This window comes from Mustelus asterias, chromosome 2 (assembly GCF_964213995.1).
Source record: "Mustelus asterias chromosome 2, sMusAst1.hap1.1, whole genome shotgun sequence".
Lineage (NCBI taxonomy): Eukaryota > Metazoa > Chordata > Chondrichthyes > Carcharhiniformes > Triakidae > Mustelus > Mustelus asterias.
The window spans coordinates 69,781,759-69,794,160 of record NC_135802.1 but is presented as its reverse complement, the minus strand read 5'-3'; the positions used below and the strand labels follow the sequence as shown (position 1 = coordinate 69,794,160).

The window sequence follows — 12,402 nt, the reverse complement described above, 5'->3', positions numbered from 1 at the left end:
GCTTCACCTGAAAGGGGTGTTTGGGACTGACAGTGAGGAAGAGGTGTTATAAAGAGATTGATCCCCTCTCTGAGAGCCAACATCTAACCACTCAAAGAGGAGTACCTCATTTTATAATGCTAAAAGTGTGAGAAGTGCGATCTGCTCTTCAACAACTTTTAGTGGTTAAATCAAAATAATTACCTGAGATTCTCTCTGTAAAATCAACAAGCAACACCTTATTTATCTAGCTAACAGTGAACAGGTTAACTAAACTATTAACAAGCTGAATAAAACACTATTCTAATAGGTAAAATACAATTCCCACTTAATAACAAAAAAATAGAATATTTTAGTCACTGTCAAAATACAACCAGGTTTTATCTTGCAGAACCTACTGTCTTCTTTTTTTTGATACTTTTCCAATTCAATCAAATCAAATCCAATTCAGAGTCTCAACAAGTTGAGACATTTCAGATCCAGGCTGACAAGACAGGACGGGAGACCAAAACCACCCTGTCCTGGACCTGATCTACATGAGTCAAGCTGATTGGAGAAGGGGGAGGATCCTCCTCCAAGACTTGAGCTCATTTGCATCTTAGCCAAAAGGCCGAGATGCCGCTTTTAAAAATTGCTTCATATGAAACATATGAAGCCTCAGCGTAACCTAATGACCTCAACCAAGTGCAGGCGATCCATACTACACTTGATCTTAGCCAAAATGCTATCTTCACTATTGAGATGAGGCTTTCTTTTAAGACATAAATGAGCTGTGGCAGAGGCAGTTGCTGGCTGTCTCTTATGCCCCTGATGACATTCCAATATCCCCACAATAGGATTGGTTCTCAGGTTACCAAAACATCAAATTCAAATCTAATATGCTGCTGTTATTCAAATGCCCAGTTTAAATTGATTGGTTAAAATTCAAAAACAGCCTGTTGTCTTGGCAACTTTATTGCCTGGCCTCTCGATACAATGATTCAGTCTGTGTACTACATCTGCACCTGCATCGCTTTTTTTTAAAAAAAAGATGTTTTTAAACAGACAATTTTACAAACATCAACTTCGCAACAGGAGGTAAAAGGGTAAACACTTGCTATTGTATGGTAAGGTAGCGTGGGAAGGGGAGGAGTTGTAGGGGGTGACCAAGCAGTGGACCAGGAGGGAATGGTTCCTTCAGAATGCTGACAAGGGAGAGGAAGATGTATTGCTTGCCATTTTAATTCACCACCTAGTTCTCACACTCATATTTCTGTCCTTGGCCTGCTGCAACATTCCAGTGAAACCCAACACAAGGAAAAGGAACAGCACCTTATTCTATGATTAGCCACTTTACTGCCTTCTGGATTCAATAGAATTCAACAACTTCATATCATCAAACAAAACAGAAAATGCTGGAACATCTCAGCAGGTCTGACAGCATTTGTCGAGAGAGAACAGAGCTAACATTTCGAGTCAGGATGACCCTTCATCAGAGCTGAAAATCGAACAAGATTTATACTGTGAGGGGGGTTGTAATTAATATGAATGGCATAGACAAAAAGGCAAAGAGAATGTAAATGGTGATGGTAAAGGCTGAGAATGGTACTAAGACTGTCCATATCATGAACTCTACCCTCCATTTTTACTTTTGTGCCAGGTGTCTTTCTGTACATAGATTTTACACTTTTGCTTTCACACACAGCTGTCCTTTATTCTGCCATTAACACTTAGTCTGGACCAATGTTTTTTTCTTTACTGCAACCATTAACACTACTTTTGCCTTTTGTTCCATGACATCTATGTCATTTAATCTTCTGCTTCCAACCAATTCGACGCCTTCCTTTTTGTTCTACTTGACTCTGTCCCATTTTCCAGCATAAAGCCCATCACATTTCTACCGCTTCTCAGTTCTGAAGATAATTGATATTGGATTCAAACTCTTTCTCCACAATTGCTGCCAGACCTGCTGAGTTCTTCCAGCACAAAAGTACTTAATGCTTTGAGAATTCTGGTGATGAAAAGTGCTAGATAAAATTGCCTTTTTACATAGAGCTGAGGAACATGAGAAGACAGAAGGCAAATATTGCAAATGCTCGAAATCAAATAAACTGGAAAATGATGAAAATATTCACAGTTCATTCAGGTTGATGATCTATCATCAGAATTAAAACTGGAAGTAGTTGAAAATTCAACAGTTTTGCAGAAAGCACAGGGAAAGGAGGAATGGCAGAACAAAGGCAGCAGTACCAAGCAGAGAGCAGAAGCAATTAAACGATCTAAAATGTATACAAGGTGGCGGCGAAACGGGTGATAATGGGATAAGTAAACAAAGGATGTGTTTAGAATGGGCAATAAGCGTAACGACTGAACCCTTACCAGCATAGGCAGTCTAAGAAAACGACAGCAGTGATCATGACCTGGTGCTTTTGAACTCAACGAGGCTATAAGGCCTAAATCAAGGCACATAACGTCCATGAAGTTGCAATTTGAATTGGGCTGCCATTCCTCTCCTAGATTTTTTTTTAAACCTTGAAATCCAGCTGCTCCTTCTTCACCTGACCTTCCAACTCAGGCTGGGTGTGAACTGTGTAGAGCAGCAGGTCCCCCAGGGTTTTTTAATGTCAACAGCTACCATAAAGCAGGTAAGTATAAAGGTCCTGCCACTTTGAGAGCCAGGAGATTGTAAGCTAAAAGGGTAGGGAGTGGGGAAGGGACATTGGTTGGTTGGGAGATGTGCAAATGTATATTGGGGAAGTTGGGGGGAGGAGAAGGAAAGAGGTGGTAGTATTGGGTCATCAGTGGAGGCCACGTAGCATGTAGGGGGATTAATACTATAGTTACCCAGATTCTAACTTTTCCTGGTTAGCTATTACTTAAGACAGTAAGACAGAATTAAACCATGCAATTTTTAAATCATTTTCAAATGGTTCCATCTACAGGGCAATCGTTCAAAGGAACTTTGAACTTCCTGGGCCATTGCTGTGCAATCCTTAAATGGGGACCGCAAAGGGGTATATCATTGGATTACCCTGCAGTTACCTTTGGGTTACCTTGCAGTTACCACACTCCAGAGCTTGGAAGTTATAGAAACATAGAAAACCTACAGCACAAACAGGCCCTTCGGCCCCGCAAGTTGTGCCAAACATATCCCTACCTTCTCGGCCTACCTATAACCCTCCATCCTATTAAGTCCCATGTACTCATCCAGGAGTCTCTTAAAAGTTCCTATTGAGTTTGCCTCCACCACCACTGACGGCAGCCGATTCCACTCGCCCACCGCCCTCTGTGTGAAAAACGTCCCCCGAACATTTCCCCTGTACCTACCCCCCAGCACCTTAAACCTGTGTCCTCTCGTAGCAGCCATTTCCACCCTGGGAAAAAGCCTCTGAGAGTCCACCCGATCTATGCCTCTCAACATCTTATATACCTCTATTAGGTCTCCTCTCATCCTACGTCTCTCCAAGGAGAAAAGACCGAGCTCCCTCAGCTTATCCTCATAAGGCATGCCACTCAATCCAGGCAACATCCTTGTAAATCTCCTCTGCACCCTTTCAATCTTTTCCACATCCTTCCTGTAATGAGGCAACCAGAACTGAGCACAGTACTCCAAGTGGGGTCTGACGAGGGTCTTATATAGCTGCATCATTATCCCAGGACTCCTAAACTCAATCCCTCGATTGATAAAGGCCAGCACACCATACGCCTTTTTAACCACCTCCTCCACCTGCGGTGCCGATTTTAGAGTCCTATGGACCCGGACCCCAAGGTCCTTCTGATCCTCTACAGTACTAAGAGCCTTTCCCTTAATACGGTGATGTGCTATTCCTCAAAGTTGCACTGAGCTTTGATTTAAGTGCAAGAGGCTAAGAACAGAGGAGAGAGTGAGAGAGAATTGAATTGTTATACAAGGTACTTTTAAAAATCTAATGTATAAAGCATAGATTTGGAACAAAGAATGTGCCACCTGACCAAAGCTCATTTTCACACTTGGGGACTCAAGTGCTCACCCAATCTGCAATTTTCACATTGAACAAACAGCACTGAAACAGGCCATTCAGCCCAATCAGTCCATATCAGTTTTTATGCTCCACTCTAGCCTCTTCATAACTTTCAAATTGAACTCTTAGCATTATCCTCTGTTCCCATCTCTTCATAGCCTTGTCTAACTTCCCCTTAAATACATCATTACTCTTCACCAATTACGTGGTAGCAATTTCCACATTCTCACCATTCTGGTAAAATAAAAGTTTCTTCTGCATTTGAACAATAGAACATAGAAAGCCACAGCACAAACAGGCCCTTCGGCCCACAAGTTGCGCCGATCATATCCCTACCTCTAGGCCTATCTATAGCCCTCAATCCCATTAAATCCCATGTACTCATCCAGAAGTCTCTTAAAAGACCCCAACGAGTTTGCCTCCACCACCACCGACGTCAGCCGATTCCACTCACCCACCACCCTCTGAGTGAAAAACTTACCCCTGACATCTCCTCTGTCCCTACCCCCCAGCACCTTAAACCTGTGTCCTCTCGTAGCAACCATTTCAGCCCTTGGAAATAGCCTCTGAGAGTCTACCCTATCCAGACCTCTCAACATCTTGTAAACCTCTATCAGGTCACCTCTCATCCATCGTCTCTCCAGGGAGAAGAGACCAAGCTCCCTCAACCTATCCTCATAAGGCATGCCCCCCAATCCAGGCAACATCCTTGTAAATCTCCTCTGCACCCTTTCAATGGCTTCAACATCTTTCCTGTAATGAGGTGACCAGAACTGCGCGCAGTACTCCAAGTGGGGTCTAACCAGGGTCCTATAAAGCTGCAGCATTATCTCCCGACTCCTAAACTCAATCCCTCGATTAATGAAGGCCAGTACGCCGTACGCCTTCTTGACCGCATCCTCCACCTGCGAGGCCGATTTAAGAGTCCTATGGACCCGGACCCCAAGGTCCTTCTGATCCTCTACACTGCTAAGAATGGTACCCCTCATATTATACTGCTGCTTCATCCCATTGGATCTGCCAAAATGGATCACTACACACTTATCCGGGTTGAAGTCCATCTGCCACTTCTCCGCCCAGTCTTGCATTCTATCTATGTCTCGCTGCAACTTCTGACATCCCTCCAAACTATCCACAACACCACCTACCTTGGTGTCGTCAGCAAACTTACCAACCCATCCCTCCACTTCCTCATCCAGGTCATTTATGAAAATGACAAACAGCAAGGGTCCCAGAACAGATCCCTGGGGCACTCCACTGGTCACTGACCTCCATGCAGAGAAAGACCCCTCCACAGCCACTCACTGCCTTCTGCAGGCAAGCCAGTTCTGGATCCACAAGGCAACAGCCCCTTGGATCCCATGCCCTCTCACTTTCTCAAGAAGTCTTGCATGGGGGACCTTATCGAACGCCTTGCTGAAGTCCATATAGACCACATCCACCGCTCTTCCTTCGTCAATGTGTTTGGTCACATTTTCAAAGAACTCAACCAAGCTCGTAAGGCACGACCTGCCCTTGACAAAGCCGTGCTGACTACTTTTGATCATACTAAACTTCTCTAGATGATCATAAATCCTGTCTCTCAGGATCCTCTCCATCAACTTACCAACCACTGAGGTTAGACTCACCGGTCGGTAATTTCCCGGGCTGTCCCTGTTCCCTTTCTTGAAGATAGGGACCACATCTGCAATCCTCCGGAACCTCTCCCGTCTCCATCGACGATGCAAAGATCATCGCCAAAGGCTCCGCAATCTCCTCCCTCGCCTCCCACAGTAACCTGGGGTACATCCCATCCGGTCCCGGCTATTTGATTTCTTGGTAGTTCTTCTCTCATTGCCCATTAGTTTTCCCTTTGCCACATTTGGATAGCCTATTGGCCTGAAATATTAACTCGGTTTCTCTCTGTAGATATTGCCTGACTTGTTGAACATTTCCAGCCCTTCAGATTTTCAGCATCTCCAGCATTTTGCTTCTGGAAACACTGCTTACTCTATACCAGTTAATCTTAGGTACAATTTTATAGACCATTTTTTAGGTCATCCCTCAGCCATCACTTTTTCAAGAAAAAAAATTCAGCTTGTATCCTTACATTTATCACTGCAAATCCTTCAGTGGCTCAATACCTCTTTTATAATATGGCAGCCATAATTATGCACACTACTTCAGTATGGCCTAACCAAGGTTTACTGCAATTCCATCCACCTAGAAATAAAACCACACGTTTGTTTTTAAATATTTAATATAAAATATAAAAACATATCCTTGTTAGTCTAATTCACTACTTTTAATGGCTTGTGTATAAGTGATTGCTTTGCTCCTCTAATCCGATTATTTTCCTTCTTTCCAAGTACCTTATTTTTCTCGCTTTGTGTAAAGAAAATGGGTTTTATTTGCACATCAATCCTTACCAAGCTACTCAAAAGTAACATGTTAGAAGACACAAAATATTCTCGAAATAAAGGGAAATCAAGGAACTATTGGAAATTGAACTCAAAATTACAAAACAAATAATACAAGAGAAATTAACAGAATTTAATCTCTGACTTGGTGTTCTGCATCCTAGGATTATGAAAGAGTGGAATGGTTTTGATCTTCCAGAGTTACTAGATTCAAGAACTGCCTTCATCGACTGGAGAGTAGCAAGCATAACTCCATTTATTCAGGAAATGAGGGACTGAAAAAACCAGAAGTTATAGGTCAGTTGACCTGATCGTAATAGTGTAGAAAATGCTAAGATCTTATGAAGGCACTCAAAATTATTAGGTAGAAGCATAGATTTATAGAAGGGACATGTTTTTTTTAAGGTTCTAACACAGTGAATGAGGTAGTACCAGAGGATGCAATGCATTTGGCTTTTCAAGGAATTATTCAACAAGATACCACAAAAGCGGTTATTACAAAAGTGTAAAGCTCATGAGATTGGTGGGTAATAACAGTATGAATTGAAAATTATTTAATAGATGGAAAACAGTAGAAATAAAAAGGGTCATTTGCAGGTTGGGTGGCTGTAACTAGCAGGGTACCACAATGATCAGTGCTTTGATCTCAGCCATTCACAATCTGTATCAATGATTCAGATGGTATAATCAAGTGTAATGTATCAGAGTTTTCTGATGATACGAGGTTAGGTGGGAAGAAATGCTTTCAAGAGGACACAAAAAGACTGCAAAGGGAAAAGACAATTTTGAATGACTGAGCAAGATGGCGGCAAATGTTTGCCATTGAGGTGGTGGTGGTAAGTCAGCTTCTTGAACTGCAGTCCATGTGATGCAAGTATACCCACTGTTAGGAAGGGGTTCCAGAATTTTGGTCCAGCGATAGTGAGTGAAGGAACAGCAAGATAGCTTCAAATCAGGATAATGTGTGGTTTGGAAGGAAATTGCAGGTGGTGTTCCCACGCATCTGTTGCATTGTCCTTCCAGGAGGAAGAGGTATTGGTTTGGAAGATGCTGTCAAAGGTGCCTTGGTGAGTTGCCACGTTCATCTTGAAAATGGTACATACTACTGCAACTGTGCAATGGTAATGAAGGGAATGAACATTGAAGATAGCAAATGGAGTGGCAATCAAATGGCGGCTTTGTCCTGGAAGGTGTGAAGCTTCTTGAGTGTTGTTGAAGCTGACTTCAGTATTTCATCACACTCCTGACTTGTGCCTTGGAGATAGTGGACAGGCTTTGGAGAGTCAGGTGGTGAGTTACTTGCCATCGAATCCCCTGTGCGCGCGCACCTGCCTTCTATGACTGAGCCAATTTCCTAACCAGGTCAATAATTTGCCTTCAGTCCCATGGGGCCCAACTTTAGCCAACTTGTTCCTTACGAGGAGCTTCATTAAATCCCATCTGGAAGTCCATAGAAATAACATCCATTGACATTCCAGTATTTTGATGATTCGATCAGTAGGTCAGACCTAACATACTCTTTACAAATTCATTCCAGCTCCCATGGATAAACTGAAAAATAGAAAGGTTAATTTTTCCCCAAATGGCAAGAGACTGGGAAATGCTGGTATTTGAGGGACCTGGATGTTTCCGTTCATGAATTACAAGCATCACATGCAGACGTGGCAAATAATCAGGAAACCAAATGGTACGTTAGCATCTATTACAAAGCAGTCAGACACCAATAGTGAAGAAATCTTACTGCAATTGTTCATCATCTTAAGAACACAGAGTGCTGTGTACAGTATTGGTCTCCTTATCCAAGGAAGGATGCACTAACCTTTAGAGGGAATGCAAAGATTACTGGGTTGAGGGAATTGCACTATGAGGAAACGTCGAGTAGACTAGGGATATATTCCATAATGTTCAAAACAACGAGCATGGATCGCATTGACACAAAACTCTTCAGGGGTTTGACAGGGTAGATGCTAGCAGGATGTCTCTTCCTGCTATTATGGGGTCATAGGCTAAAAATAACGGACTGGGCATTTAGGATTGAGAAAAGGAAAGGTTTCTTCACTCAAAAGGCCAGCAGATGTTTGGAATTCTCTACTCCCAAGGCTCAAGTCATCGAGCACATTCATGACAGTATCCAATAGTGCAGGAAGATGGAATTGAGGTAGATCAGCCATAACCATACTGAATAGCAAAAATATGCTCACAAAGGGCCAAATGGCCTACTCCTCCTATTTACCTTCTGGTGGTTCAATACGTCGAATCAGGCTTTCAAGGGGTATCAGTTCATTGAGACAAATTAATGTTTCACCAAAACATCCTCCACCCCCACCCCCATTTTCAGTGTATGTACAAAAACTAGCACTTACAAAAGTTGCATCTTTTAAAGCTTTTAATGAAAACAGTCAAACTGCTGCTTTGAGCTTCACTGCTAAACCAAGCGTTTTTTCTAATACCTCATGGCATCATAACTCTGCATTGGTTTTGTACAATGAACTCATTGCTAATCTTCGTGCCATAGAGATTCATTGAAGACAAGTAAAATCACGATAACAGCAGCACAATAGCTACTGTTGAGCCAAAGTTCAAACTCCATTCTAAATTATACTTCTTTTGGAAGGTGAGATTTGACAACTGATTAATTAGCCCAGATAATCTATAAAACACTGAATGAATGCACTTTTGTGATGACATTTAGAAAAGAAAACTAATGTACTATTTCTCAGCATTCCTGCCAAAGAACATCATTGATCAGAATGACAGGCATGTCCATGTTCATGGCTATTCTAATTGTCCATTATTTTGTGGTGAGGGCTTTTCAAAAAAAAGATAGACAGAAATCAGGAAACAAAAACCAAAATCCTCAAGAAGTGATCAATTTGAATGAAGTTTCAATTTATTAAACATTAACCAGCAGTCCCCATATATAGATGGGGAAGAATTTGAAATGCCAACAGAACTACATTTTTGGAATCAGCCAAGAAAATGTTTATAAGTTACTGAACTCTGCATCGGTAATACTAACCCTTCCTATCACAGTACCCATCATATGTCCTTCCAACAAGTTAAAACATTTCATTAATTAACTGCTCATGAAAGTGCTTGAAGTCTGCTGAAAAAATACAACCCTACCGATACGACAACAATAATGATTAATACGGAACTATTAAGTGGTGACAACAATCTCCTCAAAGCCAATGTACATAACTATGGAATTTCATCTTAAAAGTGTGTTGTTCACCTTGTTTTTAATCAAGGACTTGGGTTCGTGCTCAGTTGCAGCATTTACTTTCAATTAAAGACAGAACTATTCTCCAGAAATTTACTGATTCAGCGGTACTTTTGAACCAACAGAAAGAAATAAACGATTAAATACTTTTCAGGCCTTTGGCAATTCCCCAAAAGTTCAGCAAGACTTTACAAAACTATTTCCAGATTCAAGCTTTGTTCATTTAAAAAGGAAAATAATTCTTGGTAAGATTAGTATATATGCACTTTTTAAACAAGCAACCATGTGAAACGGTTTGGCTTCACTACCTTGAATCAATAGTTCCACAATCTTATCTACTATTGCCAATCTTCACTTCACTTATACCCACCCCCAAAACAAACTAAGTGCAATCAATCAAGGGAAAGTAGAGCTGACCACTTGGAACGTCGCTTCATAGTCTGACTTATTTTCGATTAGAATTTAATGCTGCATCCGTTTTCTGTCTGTAAACCCACATTCAGAAAGTTTCATCTTCAACGATACCGAGGATATTCAAAACTTCACAGTTCAGAATCTAAATTGTTTTACCAACCATCCATTCCAGTCGTTTGCAGCTAGCAGCTACAGACTTTCAATATCAATATCAAATGCAGTTTTCCACCCAAGTGGAAGTGACGTTAACATTTTTTAGGAAAGAAGTTGCTTCATTTGCTGTAAAACGCTGTTATATTCTCCGCAGTAATGTACAACTGAATACACACACACGCGATGAGCAAAGGAGCAGACTTTCTTTCCAAGCAGTATCTTTGATGCCACCGAGGAAAACGCATATAATTTAGCAGCTTATTAACCCCATCACAGTTTTCCCTTTCCAAAGTAGTGAACAGTGCACTCCCTCGCTTCCCCCAGGGCCCAGAGTTTGTAAACTGTGTTTAAAGGGATACCTGAGGTATTTCAGTACCGCGGGGCCCTGCTCAGGTCCTAACTAACGAAGTATCTCGAAGTCAGGAGAATGCAGGGTTGCGGGGGGGGGGGGGGGCAGTTTTGACGAAATTCAGTCATTAAAAGCCTCCTTGACCGGCATAACTTTTTCTTGGTTCCGTATCACCTACTGGGTTCCCCAGTGGGAAGCGTGCGGAGGAACGGAGTAGCCAAATTAAAGTCAAAGGTTTACTTTTTTTGGAAACAAAAAAAAAGTTGTGTGTGTGCCCGGTCTGTACTTGATTAAAACCAAGTTGAACTCAAGGTTTCTTTCCAGCTCCACTGGATGCCGACTGTATCTCACTGCGTACGTGCGCTGACCGCAGCGCCTCCACCTCAAACGCACAGGGATGCGGGCTTTAAAGCACTGCCAAGACACACTTCACCACTACTTTTACACACACCGATAGCCGGACATTCCACAATGCAGCAAAAAAAAACTTTCCAACTGCTCCTTCTTCTCTCAAGCACAGAGACACTATACACGAACAGATTAATCACAAGTTGTTGGGGGGGGGGGAGCGGAAGAAAAGCAAAAAAAAGTAGAAAAGATAAAGCAAAAGGAGCACTTACTTCAATCCTACTGCTGTTAAGATGATGATTTGATTATTTTTTTTATCCCTGTCCCCTCACTGATTGCGGGGTGGTGGTGGTTAGAGTCAAACTGGCTCACTCACCAGCACTCACACTGGGTGGCTCCTCCTCGCTGCCTACTGGCGCGCGCCCACCCGCCTGCGTGCACACACAATTTCGCTGGCTGGCGCGCGCTCCACCGTCACTTTTATTTAAAAATGGCGGCGGCTCGCTGGCGTGCACGCATTCTTGCGCGCGCGCAATCCCAACTTTTTTTTTCCTCTCTTCCCCCGCCTCGCACAAAGTTAAAGTAACTGCCGCTGCCAGCGCGTGAGCACACGCGGTTCAAGCAACGGACTCCGCTCGCGCCAGCGCCAACCGCCCTCCCCGGGGAGAAAACACAGCCGCCGCCGTCAGCTAACACACACGGGTCGGTGAAGTATGGGGACGAAGGGAATCAATTGCATCTGAATTTCCTCCTCCCCCCCCCCCCCCCAACTCCCATCGACAAAATCGTACATGAAGGATCCTTTAATATTAATTATTATTCCACATCTATTCCCCCCGACACAACGCGTGGGAAATTGCAGTCCAACTGAGAGCGGCGCTCACACGCCAAGTGGCGACCGACAGGGTTAAAACTCTGAAGCTTTCCTTCTCGCCTTGCAGAGAGAAAATAATATCAGTGAGGTGGGCGATGGTGCAATTTCGGGGAGGACACGTTAAAAAAAATGTCCAAGACGTCAGCGTCGCCTACCTCCCAATACTTGCGGCCGACCGGCCGGAGGTGTAGTGAGTGTAAAATGTTCTGCTTGCCCACATCTAAACCGTGAACGTATATGGTTACAGTCGCTGAGCTCCACGTCTATCCCCGCACTACTTCACTTTGATAGATGTCTGGCGTTTCAAAGGTTACGCTTTTTATTATTTTTCCGCGCTTTCTTCCCACCTTCCCCCCCCCCCCTTCTCCGCCGCAAATTTCCGGTTGAGTTGTACACGCACATGGCCAACACTGCAGGCATCCTCTTGATAAGGAGCTCTCTCTCTCTCTTTCCTACAACAACCAAACATGTTTATTACAGGACAACGACAGGCGGCCAAAAGGGACGGCAGCGCTCAGCTTTATCCTGTCTTTAATGGGTCTTCCTGCGCAGCTCTGACGGAAAGTTTTTACTCGCATCCAAAAGTTTTTAAGCCGAGTCCTGATTGACCATATCTGGAAGAGTCCAGGTTACAATCCTCCACTTTACTGCTCCTCACCGCCCCCCGGGTTCTCCACTTGTCT

General features: G+C 43.1%; 1 protein-coding gene across 5 annotated transcripts in view; it reads right to left on the bottom strand.

Moving 5' to 3' along the window:
• The window catches only part of grb10b (growth factor receptor-bound protein 10b), a 170,409-nt gene extending 158,216 nt beyond the window's left edge, over positions 1 to 12,193 (bottom strand). For 2 of the 5 annotated variants that reach the window (XM_078236829.1, XM_078236866.1), the window contains exon 1: positions 11,118 to 11,303. The gene's annotated coding sequence lies outside the window, so the exon portion shown is untranslated. The other 3 variants (XM_078236849.1, XM_078236839.1, XM_078236876.1) reach the window with 3 other exon arrangements.
• Positions 12,194 to 12,402: the final 209 nt, after the last annotated feature.